Source organism: Pseudophryne corroboree, chromosome 1, assembly GCF_028390025.1.
Source record: "Pseudophryne corroboree isolate aPseCor3 chromosome 1, aPseCor3.hap2, whole genome shotgun sequence".
In the NCBI taxonomy this organism is placed as follows: domain Eukaryota; kingdom Metazoa; phylum Chordata; class Amphibia; order Anura; family Myobatrachidae; genus Pseudophryne; species Pseudophryne corroboree.
In genome coordinates, this window is record NC_086444.1 from 681,073,575 (window position 1) to 681,095,080 (window position 21,506).

General features: G+C 47.9%; 1 long non-coding RNA gene across 2 annotated transcripts in view; it reads left to right on the plus strand.

The window, feature by feature from the left end:
- Positions 1-21,506, plus strand: part of LOC134934050 (uncharacterized) — a 78,581-nt gene that overhangs the window by 50,039 nt on the left and 7,036 nt on the right. The gene's annotated exons all lie outside the window — the stretch shown is intronic.

The window sequence follows — 21,506 nt, forward strand, 5'->3', positions numbered from 1 at the left end:
CACACTACTGAGCCTCATTTTGACTTGTTTTAAGGACATTACATCACAGTTGGATCAGCCTGTAGTGTGTTTTTCCACTTTAATTTTGAGTGTGACTCCAAATCCAGACCTCCATGGGTTAATAAATTTGATTTCCATTGATAATTTTTGTGTGATTTTGTTGTCAGCACATTCAACTATGTAAAGAACAAAGTATTTAATAAGAATATTTCATTCATTCAGATCTAGGATGTGTTATTTTAGTGTTTCCTTTATTTTTTTTGAGCAGTGTATGTTCATATCCTGTTTAATCAACAACATAGGGGTGGGTAGGAGCAAAGCCAACTCCTTGTACTATTAGGAAATCACCTGTGCTTAAGTAGGGATATCCTCAGGGGCGGATTGGGAACAAAAAGCGGCCCTGGAAAAAATTTGTACTAGTGGCCCCACTTGGGCAGCACCAGAGGTGTAAGGTCTAGCCATGGGCCATGGCAGCAGCTCCCTCCCCCCAAGACTTTCCAGATAGTGGGGATGTCCAGCATCAAGGGGAAATTAAAAGGAAATAAAATTGAATGTTATGAGCACATTATATGATACACCTTTAGAATTTAGGAAACTATATCATTCTTTAGAAAGATATATTTTCTTGCTTATTACACCAACCGTATCCCAATCACTATTCACTCAATCTTATATGTCAGCCAAGCAGGCAGACAGAGCATACACTAGATCATCTGCAATTACAGGCTAAGGGGCAAAGTCATTTTCATATATGCAAATTGTTTGGCATCTTAATCATTATGTCTATAAATAGGACCTGTTACGCACACCAGTGCTAACAGGAGTATACCGGTGTATGAACAGAGAGGGAAGCGAAGCAAACGAACTCACAGACAGTATAACATAACATACACAGGAGGTGATGGAATAACTAATAAACACAAAGTGAACGGAGAAGCCCAAAGGCTCAGGAATTGGGTGTATCCCTAGTGTCAGGAATGCTCAGATGGAATAGAGCGGACAATGAAGCGAGGTGTAGTGATTTAACATGTGGAGCACCTGAAATGATGTTGCTAAGAGCAACAGAAAAAACCCCAAAGGGTTACCAACAGGTGTGGGAATAAACTCCTTGGTCAGAGATAGAAATATAGACACAAGGGGGGAAATTTACTAAGCTCCCGATTTTGTCCGAGATGCCGTTTTTTCATCAAAGTGTCATCTCGGTAATTTACTAAGCAATAATCACGGCAGTGATGAGGGCATTCGTAATTTTTTGCAAGTCCAAGAAAAAAATTACGAATGAATACACCATCGGTCAAAACGCGGCTGTTTAAGTATGAATCTCGGTCATTTACTAAGAAGTGCAAAGCAAAAAAAAAACAAACACTGCCGTGAAAAATTACAACTCGTAAAAAAGTGCTAAAAAAAAACAGACCTGCTTTTTTTTCCCGTGATTGGATAGGCATGCAGGGATCCATGAGATCCGTGCATGTATATCAGTGGGAAGGGGTGGGAAAGTTGTTATTTTATTAAAAAAAAGTTGCGTGGGGTCCCCCCTCCTAAGCATAACCAGCCTCGGGCTCTTTGAGCCGATCCTGGTTGCAGAAATATGGGGAAAAAATTGACAGGGGTTCCCCCATATTTAAGCAACCAGCATCGGGCTCTGCGCCTGGTCCTGGTTCCAAAAATACGGGGGACAAAAAGAGTAGGGGTCCCCCGTATTTTTAAAACCAGCACCGGGCTCCACTAGCTGGACAGATAATGCCACAGCCGGGGGTCACTTTTATATAGTGCCCTGCGGCCGTGGCATCAAAAATCCAACTAGTCACCCCTGGCCGGGGTACCCTGGGGGAGTGGGGACCCCTTCAATCAAGGGGTCCCCCCCCCCAGCCACCCAAGGGCCAGGGGTGAAGCCCGAGGCTGTCCCCCCCCATCCAATGGGCTGCGGATGGGGGGGCTGATAGCCTTTGTTGTAAAAGAAAAGATATTGTTTTTAGTAGCAGTACTACAAGTCCCAGCAAGCCTCCCCCGCATGCTGGTACTTGGAGAACCACAAGTACCAGCATGCGGCGGAAAAACGGGCCCGCTGGTACCTGTAGTACTACTACTAAAAAAATACCCAAAAAAACACAAGACACACACACCGTGAAAGTATAATTTTATTACATACATACACACATACATACATACTTACCTTATGTTCCCACGCAGGTCGGTCCTCTTCTCCAGTAGAATCCAAGGGGTACCTGTTGAAGAAATTATACTCACGAGATCCAGGGGTCCAGGGTCCTCGGGGAATCCAGGTGTAATCCACGTACTTGAAAAAAATAACAAAACGGACACCCGAGCCACGCACTAAAAGGGGACCCATGTTTGCACATGGATCCCCTTTTCCCGACTGCCAGAAACCCACTCTGACTGATGTCTAAGTGGGTTTCTTCAGCCAATCAGGGAGTGCCACGTTGTAGCACTCTCCTGATCGGCTGTGTGCTCCTGTACTGAGTGACAGGCGGCACACGGCAGTGTTACAATGTAGCGCCTATGCGCTCCATTGTAACCAATGCTGGGAACTTTCTGCCCTGCGGTTGACCTAAAGTGACGTCACCGCTGAGCAGAAAGTTCCCACCATTGGTTACAATAGAGCGCATAGGCGCTACATTGTAACACTGCCGTGTGCCGCCTGTCACTCAGTACAGGAGCACACAGCCGATCAGGAGAGTGCTACAACGTGGCACTCCCTGATTGGCTGAAGAAACCCACTTAGACATCAGTCAGAGTGGGTTTCTGGCAGTCGGGAAAAGGGGATCCATGTGCAAACATGGGTCCCCTTTTAGTGCGTGGCTCGGGTGTCCGTTTTGTTATTTTTTTCAAGTACGTGGATTACACCTGGATTCCCCGAGGACCCTGGACCCCTGGATCTCGTGAGTATAATTTCTTCAACAGGTACCCCTTGGATTCTACTGGAGAAGAGGACCGACCTGCGTGGGAACATAAGGTAAGTATGTATGTATGTGTGTATGTATGTAATAAAATTATACTTTCACGGTGTGTGTGTCTTGTGTTTTTTTGGGTATTTTTTTAGTAGTAGTACTACAGGTACCAGCGGGCCCGTTTTTCCGCCGCATGCTGGTACTTGTGGTTCTCCAAGTACCAGCATGCGGGGGAGGCTTGCTGGGACTTGTAGTACTGCTACTAAAAACAATATCTTTTCATTATCACAAAAGGCTATCAGCCTCCCCATCCGCAGCCCATTGGATGGGGGGGGACAGCCTCGGGCTTCACCCCTGACCCTTGGGTGGCTGGGGGGGGGGGACCCCTTGATTGAAGGGGTCCCCACTCCCCCAGGGTACCCCGGCCAGGGGTGACTAGTTGGATTTTTGATGCCACGGCCGCAGGGCACTATATCAAAGTGACCCCCGGCTGTGGCATTATCTGTCCAGCTAGTGGAGCCCGGTGCTGGTTTTAAAAATACGGGGGACCCCTACTCTTTTTGTCCCCTGTATTTTTGGAACCAGGACCAGGCGCAGAGCCCGATGCTGGTTGCTTAAATATGGGGGAACCCCTGTCAATTTTTTCCACATATTTCTGCAACCAGGATCGGCTCAAAGAGCCCGAGGCTGGTTATGCTTAGGAGGGGGGACCCCACGCAATTTTTTTTTAAATATTTGACAGTGTTTAATTTAAAAAAAACAAAAAAAATGAACCCCAGCACGGATCACACAGATTCGGCCGAGATTCATTGTAAAAAAGTCGGCAGTGTTTTGCTAATCACTGCCGTAAAAATAGAAAAAAAACCACGAATGACATCGACATCGGAACGAAAGAAAAACCCGAATACGACAGCTTAGTAAATCCATCGTAACAAATTCAAAAAGTTGCAGTTTTACACTTTCGATGTCATTCGTGATTGAACTTTGACCTGAAACGGGAAAACACGAATCTTAGTAAATTTACCCCAGGGAGAGTATCCACAATCCTAACCCCCACTTGCAGGGCACAGGTTCAGCTTACTGCCACTAAACTGACACCTGGACGCCCTGCACAGTGAGGGAGGATTAAGCAAGCAGGTCTGAGAGTACAGCCGCAAACCTGCTGGGTTCACAGAATAGCAAAAGAACCCCAGCAGGTCAAACAACTTACTCCAGTCTTACTGCTAGGTCCGGATTGGCAGAATGAAGTACCGAATCCCAAGGCCTATTCGCAGTAAGCAACAAGTAAATACAAAGTCACACAGTACTAGCTAACTTCTCTGGAACTGACTAACAAACAAAGATTCAGCAGCATTTGCCTAGCCTGAGAGGATGGTTTATATAGCAGGTGCTGTCCACGCCCCACTCAGACCTCACAGACTGTGAGCACAAAACCAGCGCCGGATTCCCTGCCGTGCACAGAGCCTGTAACCACTACACAGTAAAAACCCGGACCGGAGCATCAGCTGCGCTCAGGTTACTTCGCTAACACTTGCCTCCCGGTTGCCATGGCGACGTGGCAGCACAGAGCAGGAGATCCTAACAGTACCCCCCGTCTGACGAGGGGTCAAAGAACCCCTACCACCGGGTTTATCGGGGAACTGCGAGAAGAAAGAGCGTATCAGTCTGGGGGCATGAAGATCACAACTGCGCACCCACGACCGCTCCTCCGGGCCATACCCCTTCCAGTGCACCAAAAATGACAGCCGACCCCGAACCATCTTGGAGTCAAGAACCCTTTCAACCACAAACTCCCTCTGACCCCGTCTCAGAAGAGGAGAAGGTCTTCCACTGGAAGAAGGATTACTAACCGCCAGTTTTAAAAGGGAACAATGAAATGTTTTATTGATACCCAATGAACGGGGCAGATCTAACTGAAATGCCACCGGATTGATAACCCTGGTGATCTTATAAAGGCCGATGAACCGGGGGCCTAACTTATGAGATGGCTGTCTCAACTTCAAATTCTTGGTGGACAACCAGACGAAGTCTCCTAATTTGAAGCTGCAGGGTCTTCTCCGCTTACCAAAAACCCTTTTGGTCACTAATGCCACAGACACGAGGGCTTTCTTCACTTTCCTCCAAATACCCCTAAGGACTGAAACAACAGAGGAACCACCAGGCGTGGAATCCAGGGGGTCAAAAGAATTGGCCTTAGGATGATGCCCATACACACAAAGGAAGGGAGAGATCCCTGTAGTAGAGTGAGCCGCGTTGTTATAGGCAAACTCCGCCATGGACAGATGAGCAACCCAGTCAGTATGACACTTGGAGACATAACACCTGAGGAACTGCTCCAAGGACTGGTTCACCCTCTCAGTTTGCCCATTAGACTGTGGATGGTAGCCTGACGACAAGCTCACAGAAATCTGGAGATCAGAACAAAATGCCCTCCAGAATTTGGCCACAAACTGGAATCCACGGTCAGAGACCACATCAAGTGGCAACCCGTGGAGGCGCACAACATGCTGCATAAATAACTCAGACAGGCGTCTGGCCGATGGCAACCCAACCAGTGGAACGAAATGCGCCATCTTCGAAAACCTGTCAACGACAACCCAAATGGCTGTCATCCCCGAGGATTTGGGCAAGTCCACCACAAAATCCATGGAAATGTGGGTCCATGGCTTAGACGGAATAGAGAGCGGATGTAATGGGCCGACAGGAACCCCTCTAGGAGTTTTATTTCGGGCACAAACGTCACATGCCCGAACCCACTGATCCACATCCCTAGCCACCGAGGGCCACCACACCGCCCTAGACAGCAACTCCCGAGTTCTGGCAATACCCGGATGCCCTGCCGACCTCTTGGCATGGAATTCCAGGAACACTCGCTGTCTTAACCTAGGAGGCACAAACAAGAGACCTACCGGAAGGTCTGGAGGAGCCTGCTCCTGTGCTCTAAGGACTAATGACAAGAGGTCCTGGGTAATGCCCACTTTAATACATGATGGGGACACAATGGGCAATGGCTCCTCGGTGGTCTCTTGAACTGGAGCAAAACTCAGCGAGAGCGCATCAGCCTTGATGTTTTTTGACCCAGGGCGATATGTTATCAAAAAATTAAAGCGAGCAAAAAACAAAGCCCATCGTGCCTGCCTGGCATTGAGCCGCTTCGCTGACTCTAAATATGCCAGATTCTTATGGTCGGTGAGAATTGAGACCACAAACTTAGCCCCCTCAAGCCAGTGTCTCCACTCCCCAAGTGCATCCTTTATAGCCAACAATTCCCGGTTACCCACATCATAATTCATCTCGGCAGACGAAAATTTACAGGAAAAGTAAGCACAGGGATGAAGGCGATTATCAGACACCCCCATCTGAGAGAGCACTGCCCCAATACCTATCTCAGAGGCATCCACTTCTACCACAAAAGGACGCTCTGGATCTGGGTGTCGCAGCACCTTGGCCGAGACAAATGCCCTTTTGAGACGGGCAAAGGCCGCTTTGGCCTCACAAGACCAGTGAGCAACATCCGCCCCTTTCTTAGTGAGTGCCACCAAGGGGGCCACTATAGACGAAAATCCAGCGATAAACCGGCTATAAAAATTTGCAAAGCCCAGAAAACGCTGAAGCGCCTTCAAACTAGTGGGCTGCACCCAATCCAGGACTGCCAGTACCTTAGAACCCTCCATTTGGAAACCTTCTGAGGAGATAATATACCCTAGAAATGCGATTTGCTGGACTTCAAACTCGCACTTCTCCAGCTTCGCCCCAAGCTGGTGGTCTCTGAGTTTCTGGAGGACTAAGCGTACATGCTTCCGATGTTCCTCCAGGGAATGAGAGAAGATTAGGATGTCATCTAGATAAACAACTAAGAATCTATCCAAATATTCCCTGAGCACATCGTTCATGAATTCCTGGAAGACTGCCGGGGCATTAGAGAGCCCAAAAGGCATCACCAAATATTCATAATGCCCTGAGTGGGTATTAAAGGCAGTCTTCCATTCATCCCCCTCTCTTATTCGGATTAGATTGTAAGCACCGCGTAGGTCAATCTTAGAAAAAATGGTGGCAGTACGAAGCTGGTCAAACAAAACCGAAATGAGAGGCAGTGGGTACGAGTTTTTAATCGTGATACGGTTCAATTCCCTGAAGTCGATGCAGGGTCGCAACGAACCGTCCTTTTTACCCACGAAGAAGAACCCCGACCCAACTGGGGACTGTGAGGGTCTGATAAATCCCTTAGCCAAGTTCTCCTGAATGTACTCTGCCATAGACTGAGTCTCAGGACGTGACAGGGAGTACAACCTGCTCTTGGGAAGCTTAGCATCCGGCAACAAATCAATGGCACAGTCATAGGGGCGATGGGGAGGGAGTACCTCCGCAACTTTTTTGGAGAACACATCCGCAAAATCTGCATAACATCCTGGCAATCCTGGCAAACTTAGCTGCGAGAGCCTGACTGGAAGGCTCAAGCAACTCCTGAAACAATCACTACCTCAACTAAGAATCTCCCCAGAGACCCAGTCAAATTGAGGGTTATGGGCCCTTAACCAGGGTAACCCCAAAACCAATGGGGCAAAAGAACAGACAGTCACATAAAAAGACAATTTTTCAGAGTGTGTGGCTCCAATAAACAAAGGAATTTGGCTGGTGCAGGAGGTAATTTTACCCTGGGACAATGGTTCCCCGTTTAACCCACAGATCTCAATCTCTGATGCCAAAGGTACTGAGGGAACAGAGTGTTCCAGGGCGAATTGACGGTCCATGAAAACCCCATCGGCCCCACTGTCAACAAAGGCCTCAGTCTTGACAGTTTGACCGAGGATCTCCAAAGTCACCGGAATGAGAAAAGTCTTTTTGGGAAATTCTGACTTCTGGCCTGACAGGATATTTCCCATCACCCTCAGGCCCTGAAGTTTTCCGTTTTTTCTGGGCATGATACTACAATATGACCTTTATTCCCACAGTACAAACACAAACCCTGCTGTCTCCTCCGCGTCTTCTCACGCGAGGAGAGGCGGGTAGCCCCAATCTGCTTAGGCTCCTCGGAATATTCCTCAGAGTCTGAGGTTCCCTTGGGAAAAAAGGAAACTGCAGTCTCCCTTTCAAGCCTACACTCTCTCAGCTGTCTATCCACCCGGATGGATAACTGCATGAGCTGATCTAAGCTATCAGGCGAGGGATATTGTACCAGTTGGTCCTTTATCTGGTCAGAAAGGCCCCTTCGGTACTGTTTTCTCAGGGCTGGGTCATTCCACTGGGTAACATGAGCCAACCTCCGAAACTCCGTACTATAAACCTCAGCTGGCCGTCGCCCTTGCTTAAGAACCGTAATCTGAGCCTCGGCTGAAGCCATCTTGTCAGGGTCATCATACAAAATGCCCAGTGCCGTAAAAAAAGCATCAACACTTTTAAGCGACGGACAGTCAGGCTGTAACCCATATTCCCAGACCTGTGGGTCTCCTTGTAGCAAGGAAATCACCATGCCCACCCGCTGAATCTCCGACCCAGAAGACTGGGGCCTAAGCCTGAAATATAGCTTACAGCTCTCCTTGAAACAAAAGAACTGCGAGCGATCTCCAGAAAAACGATCCGGGAGATTTACTTTCGGCTCCTTAACCCCTGAACTTGCCGCTGCTGCTGCGGGAGCTCCGCTAGCGGCCTGCGGGGTGTTCATTTTAATGGACATCTCATTAAATTGTCGAGTCAGGACCTGCACCTGATCGACCACCTGTTGCAAAGTATTTTGAGGGGTATGCTCCATATTCCCACAAAATTTCAACAGGAGTAGGGCTGCTGAATATGTTACGCACACCAGTGCTAACAGGAGTATACCGGTGTATGAACAGAGAGGGAAGCGAAGCAAACGAACTCACAGACAGTATAACATAACATACACAGGAGGTGATGGAATAACTAATAAACACAAAGTGAACGGAGAAGCCCAAAGGCTCAGGAATTGGGTGTCTCCCTAGTGTCAGGAATGCTCAGATGTAATAGAGCGGACAATGAAGCGAGGTGTAGTGATTTAACATGTGGAGCACCTGAAATGATGTTGCTAAGAGCAACAGAAAAAACCCCAAAGGGTTACCAACAGGTGTGGGAATAAACTCCTTGGTCAGAGATAGAAATATAGACACAAGGAGAGTATCCACAATCCTAACCCCCACTTGCAGGGCACAGGTTCAGCTTACTGCCACTAAACTGACACCTGGACGCCCTGCACAGTGAGGGAGGATTAAGCAAGCAGGTCTGAGAGTACAGCCGCAAACCTGCTGGGTTCACAGAATAGCAAAAGAACCCCAGCAGGTCAAACAACTTACTCCAGTCTTACTGCTAGGTCCGGATTGGCAGAATGAAGTACCGAATCCCAAGGCCTATTCGCAGTAAGCAACAAGTAAATACAAAGTCACACAGTACTAGCTAACTTCTCTGGAACTGACTAACAAACAAAGATTCAGCAGCATTTGCCTAGCCTGAGAGGATGGTTTATATAGCAGGTGCTGTCCACGCCCCACTCAGACCTCACAGACTGTGAGCACAAAACCAGCGCCGGATTCCCTGCCGTGCACAGAGCCTGTAACCACTACACAGTAAAAACCCGGACCGGAGTATCAGCTTGCGCTCAGGTTACTTTTCTAACACTTGCCTCCCGGTTGCCATGGCGACGTGGCAGCACAGAGCAGGAGATCCTAACAGGACCACATGTCCTCAAACAAAACAGGCCCCACTGGTGCGTCGGCCCACCGGGAATCTTCCCTGTAGACCCTATGGCCAATCCGCCTCTGGATATCCTATACTGTTAGGGTGCCTTGAGGGCAGGCCCGGCGCTACCCGCTCAGCGAAGGGATGCAGTGCAGGGAGGCGCTGGGACGGATAGGCGCTTCCCCTGCTCTGCATCCCTTCCCTGCTGCGCCGTCCTGTCCCCCCTGCTGCTGGTGCAGCTGCCAGTGCTGTGTCTGTCACTGTATGACAGGCACTGGCAGCACGAAAAGCCTCCTCCCTCCCCTCCCCGCACCTGTGCTGTGTGACAGCGCCGAGTACGGGACAGAAGGGGGCGGAGCTACACGGGATGGAAGGGGCGTGGCTAAACGGGCAAGAAGGGGGCGGGGCTACACGGACCAGGCTGCTGTACAGAGGGAGACTGGCTTAGGTAAGTGGAGGGTGAGAGAGAAGTGTGTGTGTGTGTATATGGTGGGTGTGTATGTGTGTGTATATATGTGTGAATTGTGTGTGTGTGAGGTATGTCTGTGCGCGCGCTTTATGGACGCTACTACTGGGGGTGCATTATGTGTAACGACGCTACTACTGGGGGGGCATTACATGTAAGAACGCTACTACTACTGGGGGGGGGCATTACGTATAAGGACGCTACTACTACTGGGGGGGGCATTACGTATAAGGACGCTACTAGTACAGGGGTGCACTACGTATAAGGATGCTACTACTACTGGGGGGGCATTACGTATAAGGACGATACTACTACTTGGGGGCATTATGTATAAGGACGCTACTATTACTGGGAGGGCATTACGTATAACAATGCTACTACTGGGGGGAGGGCATTACGTATAAGGATGCTACTACTGCGCGGAGCATTATGTATAAGGACGGTACTACTACTGGGGGCGCATTACATATAAGAACGCTACTACTACTGGGAGGGCATTACATATAAGGACGCTACTACTACTGGGGGGACATTACGTATAAGGAGAAAAGAAAAAACACCTGCGCTATGTTGTACCAATGGGTTATTCCCTCTAATCTCTCATAAAATCAAGATAACATAATTAGATACAAATCAAAAGGACGGTAGGTTTTATATTGAATTAATATAACAATTTATTAAAATATTTATTTAAAAACATAGAATTTGTGGCATCTGTATTTGACTAAAATAGACTCAATTCATAAGTCATCAGCTTAAAACGTTCAGTTCATGGGTCAAGGACAATCACTTATCCCCTAGGAGAATTTAAATAGTACCCCAGGCTAGGATTCTCTCCAAATTATGGTCCACAGTGTAGATGTTTGGTGAGTGACAGCTTTTGAAAGTCCCTCTTTTAAGCACAATGTGCAAGCTTTTTCATGCAGGTAGGGATTTATTTCTCAATCTCACCATAGCAGGTTGGGTCCAAAGTGGAGAGACCAATTCGTGCCGTCCGGGTCAATCAAGGTAGAAATTTCTCCAATTTAGCAGGGGATGAGTAGTGAAATCTGTCCAGCAATATCGTCTCTACGCGTTTCGCTGATGTTAGCTATCAGCTTCCTCAGGAGGAAGCTGATAGCTAACATCAGCGAAACGCGTAGAGACGATATTGCTGGACAGATTTCACTACTCATCCCCTGCTAAATTGGAGAAATTTCTACCTTGATTGACCCGGACGGCACGAATTGGTCTCTCCACTTTGGACCCAACCTGCTATGGTGAGATTGAGAAATAAATCCCTACCTGCATGAAAAAGCTTGCACATTGTGCTTAAAAGAGGGACTTTCAAAAGCTGTCACTCACCAAACATCTACACTGTGGACCATAATTTGGAGAGAATCCTAGCCTGGGGTACTATTTAAATTCTCCTAGGGGATAAGTGATTGTCCTTGACCCATGAACTGAACGTTTTAAGCTGATGACTTATGAATTGAGTCTATTTTAGTCAAATACAGATGCCACAAATTCTATGTTTTTAAATAAATATTTTAATAAATTGTTATATTAATTCAATATAAAACCTACCGTCCTTTTGATTTGTATCTAATTATGTTATCTTGATTTTATGAGAGATTAGAGGGAATAACCCATTGGTACAACATAGCGCAGGTGTTTTTTCTTTTCTGTTTTGTGACTTTATTGGGGATTACCACCCCCTACACCAGCTGCTACTGACAGCGCACCCCATCCATATTTCTCCTCATTACGTATAAGGACGCTGCTACTACTAGGGGTGCACTACGTATAAGGACGCTACTACTACTGGGGGGGCATTACGTATAAGGACGCTACTACTTCTGGGGGGAATTACGTATAAGGACGCTTCTACTACTGGGGGTGCACTACGTATAAGGACGCTACTACTACTGGGGGGTATTACGTATAAGGACGCGTCTACTACTGGGGGTGCACTACGTATAAGGACGCTACTACTACTGGGGGGCATTATGTATAAGGACGCTACTACTACTGGGGGGGCATTATGTATAAGGACACTACTACTACTGGGGGGCATTATGTATAAGGATGCTACTATTACTGGGGTGCATTACATATAAGGACGCTACTACTACGGGTGGGGCATTATGTATAAGATTAATACGATTGTGCTACATTGTGGTGTCATTTTAAATGGGGGTACTATTGTGTGGCCATGCCCCTTACTTGTGAGACCACACCCCTTTTCCCGGCGCCAAAGGAATATGGGAGGGCGCAAATTTATAGTTTGCAGGGGGGCGCCGAACACCCTAGCACCGGCCCTGCTTGAGGGTCAAGTTTGTGAACCACTAGCTTAGCAAAAGTAAGGGGAGATGTACCAAATCATGTAAAGAGGACAACTGCAGAAGTTGCCCATATCAACCAATCTAGCTATCATGTATCTAGTATATTCTATATAAGTTAGTTTGAAGTTGATTGGTTGGAATGAGCAATTTCTCCGCTTGTCCTCTTTAGAAAGCTTGATACACCTCCACCTATGTTACAGGAAATCTTTTCTTTCTTGGTGTTTTCTTTTGTTGTACTCTTCTGTAGTCTAATTGTCCACATTTCAATCTTCAATAATTCAGATCCAGTTCCAGAGTAAGATTAGGGAGCAAACCTCCTTTAGTAGACTCAGAGCTGGCCCTAACCAATATGATGCCCTAGGCAAGATTTTGGCTGGTTCCCCCTAGCACCGCCGCTAGTTCTGCAGGAGATGCCTGGCATGAGTCAGTTGGCAGCTCTGCTAACGTTGGGTGCCTTTTGTTTATGAAAATGCATCTTATTTGCATTACTATGTGGCTAGGATGCACAAGCAGCTTCTGTTGATTAAAATTATATGCAGTATGCCTATATTCTATGTGCGACTACAGCTGTATCTGCATATGAAATGCTACATTACAGTGATTTCCAGGAATACACTGCAATGTAGCATTTCGTATGCAGATACAGCCGCAGTCACACACAGAATATAGGCATTCCGCATATCATTTTAATCAGCAGAAGCTGCTGGTGCCCCTAAGCATACCAAATGCCCTAGGCATTTGCCTAGTTTGCCTATGCCTAAGGCCGGCTCTGAGTAGACTGTAACATTACAATACTGCAATATTAAATGGTAGCTACTCAATAAACTTAGTACTTCTATTCACATGCATGAAAGGGAGTGGTTATTCTAAACCAGAAAAAATAAAAAGGGTTTACCCCCAGCACACCAAGAAGTATCAGAAATAAGACTTGAACACTACATGATAATAGAAAATTCAGAGATCTTAAGCAGTAGCAGCTCTTGCCACGGGCAAGCAGGACTTTTGCCCGGGGCGCCGCTGTCCCGGGGGCGCTGCTGCCGTGGCAAGAGCTGCTACTAACTTGGATGGCGGCGGCGGTGGTTTTGAAAAGGTCCTCTCCGTGAAGGGAATCTAGACGCGCAGTGAGGTAGCGTCTAGTTTCCCTTCGCGGAGAGGACCTTTCTGTGCAGCGCTATGGGAGAGACGTCATGATGTTTCTCCCATAGCTGAGAGGAGCGGCGCCGGAGACAGAGTGCACTGGCCGGGAACAGGAACGAGGCTGGTAAGTATTTTTTTTTTTTTACTAGGTCCACAGCTACTTTTGGGCACTACTAATGGAGGCACAGCTGCGGGGGCCACAACTACTGGGGCCACAACTAATGGGGGCACAGCTGCAGGGGGCACACTAAGGGGGGCACAACTAATGGGGGCACAACTACTTGGGCCACAACTAATGGGGGCACAGTTGCAGGGGGCACACTAAGGGGGGCACAACTAATGGGGCCACAACTAATGGGGGCACAGCTGCAGGGAGCACACTAAGGGGGGCACAACTACTGGGGCCACAACTAATGGGGGCAAAGCTGCAGGGGGCACAACTACTGGGGCCACAACTAATGGGGGCAGAGCTGCAGGGGGCATAACAGCTACTGGGGGTACAGCTGCAGGGGGCATAACAGCTGCAGGGGGCATAACAGCTACTGGGGGCACAGCTGCAGGGGGCACAACAGCTACCGTGGGCACAGCTCTATGGGGTGCACAAAGCTACAGGGAGCAAAACTGACCATGCCCCTTTCCTATGAAGCCACGCCCCCATTTTTATGCGCGCCTCGGCGCGCACTAACCCTGTTTCGCCGTTCCGGGGGGGGGAGGGGCAAAGGAAACTTTCGCCCTGGGCGCCACAAGGTCTAGAACCGGCCCTGATCTTAAGCTGGCTACACACTAGAGAGAAGGCCATCAGTTTTTATTACTTACAGTTAGGGAATCTGATCTAAATTGTTTTCCACCACTTATGGTGAATAGTATTTTTATTTTTATACATGCATATGTGTTTTAGTTTGTAGTCCGCATTTGGATATCTCTAATATTCAATATTATATTTAAATATATAAAACAATAATTATATATCACAACAAAATAGAAAATTCATCCATTTGTGTTTGAACCCAGGTCCTGTTATATACCTGATCCAGGCATTAGTACACTGAGCCACAGCACTCATGTATCCATCAATGGGATTCTAGTAATACTTGAAGTTGCTCCAATGATACTATTTATTAAATATTCAAAGCTGCTGTGATGCCGTTTTTGAAGTATTAAATCATTAAACTATGTTTGTTTTCTGTATATTGTGTTTAAAAGTTCTAATTTTTTACAAAAAATGTAACTTTGTAATGTATTATTATCTATTTGCCATTTATTGTCAACTTTTGAGCACTAAAGTCTATTTTAAAACTGCACACCTGCAACACATAATTGCTGCACTCTGTGGATTGGTTAGCTGACCATTTAAATACTGGATCTGCTGGAGACCAATTCATCCATTCCTTCTGATGAAACCGCTTCACAGCTACAGCGGGAAAACTCGTTAAGGGTCAACCCCTGTGGAGCTGAAGATCCTCAACTGGAGATCGCCATCTAAAACATACTAGCGCTATCCATTTGATCTTTTCACCTCCAAGTGCTCTATGTGCGCCGCATTGCGGCTGTGATTTCTGCCCCAGCGACAGTGGATGCCAGCCACTTTGCCTTTACTTCCAAGCGCTCCACAGCTTTGTGCCGCACCACTGCTGCGAAGCCCTGTTTCTCTGACGTCCTAGTGGATGCTGGGACTCCGTCAGGACCATGGGGAATAGCGGCTCCGCAGGAGACAGGGCACAAAATTTAAAAGTTTGACCACTAGGTGGTGTGTACTGGCTCCTCCCCCTATGACCCTCCTCCAAGCCTCAGTTAGGTTTTTGTGCCCGTCCGAGCAGGGTGCAATCTAGGTGGCTCTCCTAAAGAGCTGCTTAGAAAAAGTTTGTTAGGTTTTTTATTTTCAGTGAGTCCTGCTGGCAACAGGCTCACTGCAACGAGGGACTTAGGGGAGAAGAAGTGAACTCACCTGCGTGCAGGATGGATTTGCTTCTTAGGCTACTGGACACTAGCTCCAGAGGGACGATCACAGGTACAGCCTGGATGGGTCACCGGAGCCGCGCCGCCGACCCCCTTGCAGATGCCGAATAGAGAAGAGGTCCATAAACCGGCGGCAGAAGACGTCTCAGTCTTCATGAGGTAGCGCACAGCACTGCAGCTGTGCGCCATTGCTCTCCGCACACTTCACACCAGCGGTCACTGAGGGTGCAGGGCGCTGGGGGGGCGCCCTGGGCAGCAATGTAATATACCTATTCTGGCTAAAATATATCACATATAGCCCCTGGGGCTATATGGATGTATTTAACCCCTGCCAGGTTCCAAAAAAAACGGGAGAAGAAGCCCGCCGAAAAGGGGGCGGGGCCTATTCTCCTCAGCACACAGCGCCATTTTCCTGCCCAGCTCCGCTGCGAGGAAGGCTCCCAGGACTCTCCCCTGCACTGCACTACAGAAACAGGGTAAAAACAGAGAGGGGGGGCACTTATTGGCGATATTTATAATATTTGAGCTGCTATAAAGGGAACACACTTATTAAGGTTGTCCCTATATATATTTATAGCGCTTGGGTGTGTGCTGGCAAACTCTCCCTCTGTCTCCCCAAAGGGCTAGTGGGGTCCTGTCTTCTATCAGAGCATTCCCTGTGTGTCTGCTGTGTGTCGGTACGTGTGTGTCGACATGTATGAGGATGATGTTGGCGTGGAGGCGGAGCAATTGCCTGTAATGGTGATGTCACCCCCTAGGGAGTCGACACCAGAATGGATGGCTTTGTTTATGGAATTACGGGATAGTGTCAGCACGCTACAAAAGTCGGTTGACGACATGAGACAGCCGGCAAACCAGTTAGTACCTGTCCAGGCGTCTCAGACACCATCAGGGGCTGTAAAACGCCCTTTACCTCAGTCGGTCAACACAGACCCAGACACTGACACTGAATCCAGTGTCGACGGTGAAGAAACAAACGTATTTTCCAGTAGGGCCACACGTTATATGATCACGGCAATGAAGGAGGCTTTGCATATCTCTGATACTGCAAGTACCACAAAAAGGGGTATTATGTGGGGTGTGAAAAAACTACCGATAGTTTTTCCTGAATCAGAGGAACTGAATGAAGTGTGTGATGAAGCGTGGGTTACCCCAGATAGAAAACTGCTAATTTCAAAGAAGTTATTGGCATTATACCCTTTCCCGCCAGAGGTTAGGGCGCGCTGGGAAACACCTCCTAGGGTGGATAAGGCGCTCACACGCTTATCAAAGCAAGTGGCGTTACCGTCTCCTGATACGGCCGCCCTCAAGGATCCAGCTGATAGGAGGCTGGAGAATACATTGAAAAGTATATACACACATACGGGTGTTATACTGAGACCAGCAATCGCCTCAGCCTGGATGTGCAGTGCTGGCGTGGCTTGGTCGGAGTCACTGTCTGAAAATATTGATACCCTGGATAGGGACAGTATTTTACTGACTATAGAGCAGTTAATGGATGCATTTCTTTATATGCGAGATGCACAGAGAGATATTTGCACTCTGGCATCAAGAGTAAGTGCGATGTCCATATCTGCCAGAAGAAGTTTATGGACGCGCCAGTGGTCAGGTGATGCGGATTCCAAACGACATATGGAAGTATTGCCGTATAAGGGGGAGGAATTATTTGGGGTCGGTCTATCGGATCTGGTGGCCACGGCAACGGCCGGAAAATCCACCTTTTTACCCCAGGTCACCTCCCAGCAGAAAAAGCCGCAGGCTTTTCAGCCGCAGTCCTTTCGTTCCTATAAGAACAAACGAGCAAAAGGACATTCCTATTTGCCCCGAGGCAAAGGAAAGGGTAAGAGACTGCAACAAGCAGCTCCTTCTCAGGAGCAGAAGCCCTCCCCGGCTTCTACAAAGGCGTCAGCATGACGCTGGGACCTTACAAGCAGACTCAGGGGCGGTGGGGGGTCGCCTCAAACATTTCAGCGCACAGTGGGCTCACTCGCAGGTGGACCCCTGGATCCTGCAGGTAGTATCTCAGGGTTACAGGTTGGAATTCGAGAAGTCCCCTCCTCGCCGTTTCCTAAAGTCTGCTTTGCCAACGTCTCCCTCCGACAGGGCGACGGTATTGGAGGCCATTCACAAGCTGTATTCTCAGCAGGTGATAGTCAAGGTACCCCTCCTACAACAGGGACAGGGGTATTACTCCACGCTATTTGTGGTACCGAAGCCGGACGGCTCGGTAAGACCGATTCTAAATCTAAAATCTCTGAACCTGTACATACAAAAATTCAAGTTCAAGATGGAGTCACTCAGAGCAGTGATAGCGAATCTGGAAGAAGGGGATTTTATGGTGTCCTTGGACATCAAGGATGCTTACCTTCATGTTCCAATTTGTCCTTCACACCAAGGGTACCTCAGGTTCGTGGTCCAAAACTGTCATTATCAGTTTCAGACGCTGCCGTTTGGATTGTCCACGGCACCCCGGGTCTTTACCAAGGTAATGGCCGAAATGATGATCCTTCTTCGAAGAGAAGGCGTCTTAATTATCCCTTACATGGACGATCTCCTGATAAGGGCAAGATCCAGAGAACAGCTGGAGGTCGGAGTAGCACTAACCCAAGTAGTGCTCCAACAACATGGGTGGATTCTGAATTTTCCAAAATCCCAACTGATCCCGACGACACGTCTGTTGTTCCTAGGGATGATTCTGGACACTGTTCAGAAAAAGGTATTTCTTCCGGAGGAGAAAGCCAGGGAGTTATCCGATCTAGTCAGGAACCTCCTAAAACCAGGAAAAGTATCTGTGCATCAATGCACAAGAGTCCTGGGAAAAATGGTAGCTTCTTACGAAGCGATTCCATTCGGCAGATTCCATGCACGAACTTTTCAGTGGGATCTGCTGGACAAATGGTCCGGATCGCATCTGCAGATGCATCAGCGGATAAAATTGTCCACAAGGACAAGAGTGTCTCTGCTATGGTGGTTGCAGAGTGCTCATCTGTTAGAGGGCCGCAGATTCGGCATACAGAACTGGGTCCTAGTGACCACGGATGCCAGCCTGAGAGGCTGGGGAGCGGTCACACAGGGAAGAAACTTCCAGGGCGTGTGGTCAAGCCTGGAGACGTCTCTTCACATAAATATACTGGAGCTAAGAGCAATCTACAATGCTCTAAGCCTGGCAAAACCTCTGCTTCAGGGTCAGCCGGTGTTGATTCAGTCGGACAACATCACGGCAGTCGCCCACGTAAACAGACAGGGCGGCACAAGAAGCAGGAGGGCAATGGCAGAAGCTGCAAGGATTCTCCGCTGGGCAGAAAATCATGTGTTAGCACTGTCAGCTGTGTTCATCCCGGGAGTGGACAACTGGGAAGCAGACTTCCTCAGCAGACACGATCTGCACCCGGGAGAGTGGGGACTTCATCCAGAAGTCTTCCACATGATTGTGGTCCATTGGGAAAGACCAATGGTGGACATGATGGCGTCCCGCCTCAACAAAAAACTGGACAGGTATTGCGCCAGGTCAAGAGACCCTCAGGCAATAGCTGTAGACGCTCTGGTAACACCATGGGTGTACCAGTCAGTGTATGTGTTTCCTCCTCTGCCTCTCATACCAAAAGTACTGAGAATTATACGGCAAAGGGGAGTAAGAATTTTCTTCCAGAAAGAATTGGCTTCAGTTCCTGAAGTCCAGACTTTTGTAAAAGGAGTACTACATATACAGCCCCCGGTTGTGCCCCCAGTGGCACCGTGGGATCTTAATGTAGTTTTGGATTTCTCAAATCCCATTGGTTTGAGCCACTCAAATCGGTGGATTTGAAATATCTTACATGGAAAGTAACCATGCTACTGGCCCTGGCTTCAGCCAGGAGAGTGTCAGAATTGGCGGCTTTATCGTATAAAAGCCCATATCTGATTTTCCATTCGGACAGGGCAGAACTGCGGACGCGTCCTCACTTTCTGCCTAAGGTGGTTTCAGCGTTTCACCTGAACCAGCCTATTGTGGTGCCTGCGGCTACTAGCGATTTGGAGGATTCCAAGTTGCTGGACGTTGTCAGAGCATTGAAAATATATATTTCAAGGACGGCTGGAGTCAGAAAATCTGACTCGCTTACGCATCAACTTGTAAATCCCCTTCCATTCTCCTCTCAACAGACGCAGAAAAAGCGTTCGACAGAGTGGACTGGGACTTCCTGTTGGGGGTGCTGGAGCACATGGGCCTGGGCCTGGTGGGCCTCCAGAGAATTAGGGCCCTGTACTCTGGTCCCGCGGCTCGCGTTCGTATCAATGGTGAACTGTCGGACACATTCCAGATACGGAATGGCACTCGTCAGGGGTGTCCTCTGTCGCCGCTTATTTTTGTGCTTTGCATGGAGGCCCTGGCGAGGGCCATTCGCCAGAATGTTAACATCACAGGGTTGCAGGTGGGGACGACGGAGTACAAGCTCGCCCTGTTTGCGGATGACCTCCTTGCAGTGATTTCTAATCCCCTGACCTCTATACCCAACCTTCTTAAAGAATTTAAACGTTTTGGAACTCTCTCCAATTTTAAAATTAATTTATCTAAATCTACAGCATTGAATTTAACACTAGATCAGACCAGCCTCCAAGTACTACAATCTATCTCGCCCTTTGCATGGCATCCAACACAATTAAAATATTTAGGAGTAATCCTACACAGAGATCTTCCCCAGATTTACCAACTGAATTTCCCCCCACTCCTATCAAAACTTCAATCTGATCTCTCCAAATGGGGTGGGAAAAAAATTTCATGGATAGGGAGAATAGCAGTAATCAAAATGAATATTTTACCCAGAATTCTTTACCTGTTACAAACTCTACCTGTTGCTATTCCTCGATCATGGTTTCTCTTACTGCAACGAAAGATTAGAGACTACATTTGGGCGGGGCGAAAACCCCGATTTAAGCATGAGATTCTCTTTAGACGGAAACATCAAGGAGGCCTCCAGCTTCCCCACTTCCTATCCTACTACCATGCAGTACTCCTTACGAGGGTAATGGAGTGGAGTAGTGAACTCCACAGGAAACAATGGGTAGACATTGAACTGGCCTCTCTTCCATCTCTTAGCTCGAACTCCCCTTGGCTTTCTAAAGTCCCCCAGGTATTGCACCCGCTAGCTGGACCCATCTTTACGTGTTGGCGTCTCTTACGCTCCCTTCCTCATGTTTCAGCGCATCCTTCCCCACTCTCACCGCTGTTTGGAAATCCTGAGTTTCCCCCGGGATGCCACTCCCTGTCGTTCCGTTCATGGCAGGAAAGGGGCATCCTGAGAACTAACCAACTGCTGGACTCATCCGGCATAATACCTTTTCCCGAACTGCAAACTAAATGGAATCTACCCAATAAAGAAATCTGGAGATATCTCCAAATTAAACATTACCTACAGACTTTTTGCACTTCTGGAAAGGGTATACGAGCTCTGACTTTGTTTGAGCAGATGTGCCTCTCCCACACATACCCTAGGCATACTCTTTCCACGTTTTACAAATGGATATTGAATCACAGATTTTCCTCCCAACCTAAATTTGTCAGGGATTGGGAATTAGACGTTGGGGGTTTGGTGACCACAGACGACTGGGAAGGTATTTATAAAAATACTTTCTCATTAACTACCAATGTGTTAGTCTTGGAAACTCACTACAAAGTACTTACAAGGTGGTATAGATGCCCAAATATCCTTGCGAAAATCTATCCTGGAGTACCCAACACGTGTTGGAGATGCGGGATAGCAGTGGGCACCCCACTACATATATGGTGGGAATGCTCGCTCTTGCAACCGTATTGGTGCAAGGTGGTTGAGACAGCTAGTATTATCCTCGGTGAGGACTTACCCTTTTGCCCTAGTTTTTGGTTATTAAATCTCACGCGTACACCTAGATATCATCTCAAGAAATCACTTCTTCGCCATATTTTAAGTGCCTCTAAGGCAGTGATCCCGGTTCACTGGAAATCAACAGTGTCCCCCACTATGAAAGAATGGAACGCCCGCTTAGATCACTATATGGCAATGGAGGACC